The 5046-nt window shown below is 43.3% G+C and overlaps 1 long non-coding RNA gene across 1 annotated transcript; it reads right to left on the minus strand.

Moving 5' to 3' along the window:
- Positions 1-1568: 1568 nt before the first annotated feature.
- On the minus strand, positions 1569-3340 carry LOC140705384 (uncharacterized). Its single transcript, XR_012084764.2, has 2 exons — positions 3276-3340; positions 1569-2840 (listed from the first exon to the last, which is right to left on the minus strand). It is a non-coding gene; the product is annotated as an uncharacterized LOC140705384 (long non-coding RNA).
- Positions 3341-5046: the final 1706 nt, after the last annotated feature.

Below are 5046 nucleotides of genomic sequence, written 5' to 3' on the forward strand. Positions count from 1 at the left end.
AGGATGTGATGGGACCAGTGGCCATGATCTTAGTTTTTTTGATGTTGAGTTTAAGACCGTTTTTTGCACTCTCCTCTTTCACCCTCATTACAAGGTTCTTTAGTTCCTCCTCACTTTCTGGTATCATCTGCATATCGGAGGTTGTTGATATTTCTTCCGGCAATCTTGATTCCAGCTTGGGACTCCTCCAGTCCGGCCTTTCGCATGATGCCCAGTGTTTACCTCACTGTAAAAGATTTGGAGACCTCTGCTCTACAGCAAGGGTCTCCAAACTACAGCCTGTGGGCCACATCTGGCCTGCCTTGCCTTTTTATCCAGTCTGGCAAATGTCGCAGGCTCGCGTCCATTCCCTTCAGCCCGTGCACGCGTGCGTGCATGTGTGTGCGCATGCATTCCTTTGGCCCTCAAAAGTGTGTAAAATATATGATGTGGCTCTCAGGCTGAAATGTTTGGAGACCCCTGCTCTAGAGATTGGTACAGTAAAACAAAAAATGAAAAGAAAAACCCTCTGTGAATAGAACAAGATAAGGCCTTTTTCCAAAAGCCCCCGGAACTGAACCCAATGCATGCAAAGTCCTCTTACAGCCACAGTGGAGAAGCCACATATTGCTGTCTTCCTCTAGCTATGAGGAGGAACAAACAGGAAGTGAACTGGAGCAAACAGGAACACACCTCTAGCACTTTTCAAATACAGTACTTGAAAGGCTGTCATTCAGAGGGACAAGTTCTGTCCTTGATCATTCCAGAGTGCAGGACATGTAACAATGGGCTCACGTTACAGGAAGCCAGATTTAGGGTATGAGGAAAAATTTCCTAACTGATAGAGCACTACAGCAATGGAACCAATTACCTCAAGAATTACCTCCAACACCGGAGGCAAACAAGAGGAATTTGGACAATATTTGGCAGATCTCCTTTGATTTGTCTTCTTCCATTGAGCAGGGCGTTGGACTCAATAGCCTTATAGCCCCTTCTGACTTCATGATTCCAGCTACTATCCCCACGAGTCCAGGTCACTTATTATATGTGTTGATACCCTATTCCAACAATGAGCCTGCAGCAGCACAAAAGAATATGTGGCAGCATTTCAAAGACTTATGTATAATTATTGAAAGCCGGAAATGTCACTGTTTTAGATTATAACTTCCAGAACCTCCCAACCAGTATGGTTGACTGGGGGATTCTGGTTTTTTTTCCCCCTATGAAAGTAATGTTTCCAAGCTCTGTTCTTGTGACTGAAGATCTCATGCTTAAGTGGGGTCAAATGCCCTAAGGTTAATATCACAATAAATCTGTTAATCTTTAGGGTCCCACAAGACATGCTGCTCTCAGTGACCCAAATTCCTTAAATACCTGCTGCATGAAACACCTCACTTCGTTGTTACTGCTGTTGTTCACTTTTTTCCCCCACATTAAAAGGAGAGAAGAATGTACTTGACCAAAATATTTATCCACTGGGAAATAAAACATGTCACTCTTGTCAGATAATTTTTATGGCCAGTAAAAAAAAAGCTCCTGACAAAAAAACAAGTCATTGCTGTAATCTAAAGAAACCATCACAATGAACAAACATTGTTACCTGGCCCTGCCAAATGAGCCGGGATCCTTTATTTACTGCCAAAGAGAGGTGAAAGCAGCCAAGAGATTCCTGATGAAACATCATCATATTCGGTGCCAAAAGCATATTGCAGAATTTCCCCACCTATACCTCTCTGCCAAAATGAAGTCCAAATAATGCATGTGAGACAATGGCACTTTTTCAAAGTCAGTGAACTCAAAAATAAATGGATCTGGACTCTCATTAAGAAAGATGTTGACATACTGGAAAGAGTGCAGAGACCAAGCTGATGATCAGAGGAATGGAAAGCAAATGTTATGGAGAAAGGTCGAAGGAAACTGGGTGTGTAGCTTGGGGAACAGAAGACTGACTGAGGCCTTTTTTTTTTCAGATGGAGCAAACATGCCACCCAGTTTTTTCTCTCACTTGGTCATGAAAGAGTGTGGGCTTTATCAGGATTTATATCCAGACTTCCCATTTAAAAGTTACTTCTCTTCTCCCTAGGAAACCACTTTGTTTAGGAAATCTTTCTAAAACTTTGAACAAATCTTTAAGAAATGCACTTCACTGCTGGAGCTTTTTCCTCTTGGAGCTTTTCTCAGGGTGCTGACTGAATAAATGAAAATTTCTGAGGAGGAGGAGGAGGAGGCTGTGATTGCAGGCACGATGCGTTCAAACTGGAAGCATGATAGCACTAAACTCCAGAACAAAGCAATAAACCATGGTGAAAGGAAGAATGAAAAGCCTTGGAAAGTCATGATGGGTTGCGCTTGGGGGGGGGAATGAACAAAGCGAGTCAAGCCTCATGGTATATGGTTGACAGGAGATGCCAGAATCATCACTGCAGAATCTGGTACTTTAGTTCAAACCTGGTATTTTCATAAGTTCAGAGGAGGTCATGATGGCCATCTTTCGAATACCTTGAGGGTCGACACACAGAAGGCAGCACCACAAATTCAGAGAATAGATTCTTTTTGAATGAATATTAGAAGGAACAATGGAATCAGACCCTACGGGGCCTCCCCATTCCAGCCACTTGGTTTTCAATAAGCAGGTGACTACATGATCCATTATTCTGGCTTGTAGCAAACCCAAGGATAGGCTAGCTTGAGAAGCATGTTACTTTCAATGAGACTGAAGTGCTGGCTAGTTTAGCAGATTAGACATCCGGCTTCAGAGCCAGAGGTTGGGTGTTTCATTCCCCACTGAGCTTCCTTGACAGGGGCTAGAATCGATGATCCACAGGTCCCCTTCCAACTCTTGCAGTTCAAAGATGATGATGCTGTTAAGCAATAGATGCAAAGATGGGAAAAGTTACTTTTCTGGAGCACAACTTTCAGAATCTCTCACATACTGCCTGGTCACCCTCACCCTTGAAAAGTATTTTCCTGACCCTGGATTTCCATATTACAGTACCTGATTCCCTTGGTTTAATCTGGATTCTTGGACAATTTCCCTGGATGCCCTTGTGCCCATTTCCCCATGCTGCTGCAACCTATCCTGCCATCTGGGGTAAGAAAAGAAGCATCACTATCCACCACACCCCAGCCCCAGTCCTACAACACGTAGCAGTGTCACTTCTCTGGTTCTTAGGAATGCCTTTGCAGTTGCACAGAACTGTATCTCCATTACATGGTGGCTTTTTTAAAATGATATGGGTGTAAATACAATTTTTTGCGTCAGCTAGAGTAGACCCATTATATAAGTGTTGACTTACCTGTTGATTCAACTTTGATTCAGTCAACCTCCTCTGCTTGGGGCTAAAAAAACAAACAACAACAACAAAACTAAGTGTACTGCTTATCTATTGGCCGCACAACTCTTAAAGCACTCTTTGGGCTGTTTCCCAGTTAATTATGCAGGCTACCCATGGCAGTCCCAGCAAGCTAGGAATTCATTTTGGCAACCTCAGAAGGATGGAAGGCTGAGCGAACCTCAGGTCTTGCTACCTGGGATTGAACCCTGGGTCATGAGCACAGTTGTGGTGCACTAAAGCTGTTTAACCAATATGCCATGGGGCTGTTTTGCAAATGGATTAAGGACTGGCAGTGGTGGACCTACATTTTTGAGGCCCTGAAGCTTGAAGTGCTATGGGGCCCTCTCCACAACCAGCCACAAGGTCTGAGTAACCACTGTTATCTCCTTCATTCAATAAGGTTGTTCCATGAGAGATCATTACAATTTTTTTTTAAAAATGGACTAAAATAGCTTCTGAGGTGCCTCCAGGATTAGGGTCCCTGAAACTTAAGCTTCATCAGTTTCATAGTAGATCTGTCCCTGAGGCCAGGACCTTTTCAAAAATAAGATCTGTTAATTTACTACAGTCTGTTCCTCAGTTTAAAAACAACACTCCACCAAAAGCTCAACCAGCCTGTTTTGCTGTTTGTCTGGGACGGCAAGATGGATGTGTGTGTAAAGACCCCAGGAAGCCACAGTAAATGACCTGTGGTGTCTGAAGTGATGGTTCACAAATACAAGCCTGTGGAACCACCACAGTTAACGCGATGCACAACTGTCACGAGAAAGACATCAGCTTGAACACACACTAAACACTTCTGGCAAGCCAACTGGGTCTCAAGTGTTTGTTACGCAAAACTAACGAGGAGGTGGCTTGAAGAACTGGGACTGGCTGAATTCTTTCCACTTACAATTTAAGGCTCGTTTCGGTTAAACATTAATACGGGCCATGGAACTTTCATAGCTGAGCCAGCTGAAGTTTGATCCAGGAGTCAAAGCTAACAAAAGAATATGAGACAAGGCAATCTGGAGCAAGAGAGCCAAGCTGGTGAAGCTGATACGTTATGAAGGACAACGTTGGGAGAAAATGACACTCTTTCTAAAAAAAAATATGAAAATTCAATTACTCCCCGTCCCAACCCCCAACCCCCACAAAAACAATACAATTCACATTTATGGATTTGGGACATTGTGCTTCTACAATACAAAACACCAAGAAATGGCCCAATATTGCTGATCAAACTCATGCCTGCATTGCCTTGTAAAATGCCAGACTTTACAAGGGCAACCTGAATGCTGATGACACTCATGTCAGCAGTCAAGATGGTCTACAAGATACCTTCTTGTGTTCACTACCATTCACAAAGAGACACCAAGCAGGGGAAATTCCAAGAAGCTGACTCCACTTCTCACCCAGCCACAAAGCAATTGTCTGTCTTTTGAGAAGTTCTCTAGATATCCAAATTGCAGCCATAAAAGACAGTGGCCTCATCTCCCTCACAGGAAATTCCTATTAGGGTCGCTATATGTTGGTTCTAACCTGACAGCACATAATAGAGGAAACAGATGTGCTGCATCTTTGTAAGAGTCTACATCTTTATCCCAGAAAACATGAACCCTAATATAATTAATGCCAGCTCACCTCCCAAAGGGTGTATGCATGTGATCTGCATAAAATTGCATTCACTAGTCTATATGTGGAAGGGATGGCCACTCTCAAATTGGCCTTCCAAGCCACACTAGATGCTGTT

This window comes from Pogona vitticeps, chromosome 3 (assembly GCF_051106095.1).
Source record: "Pogona vitticeps strain Pit_001003342236 chromosome 3, PviZW2.1, whole genome shotgun sequence".
Lineage (NCBI taxonomy): Eukaryota > Metazoa > Chordata > Lepidosauria > Squamata > Agamidae > Pogona > Pogona vitticeps.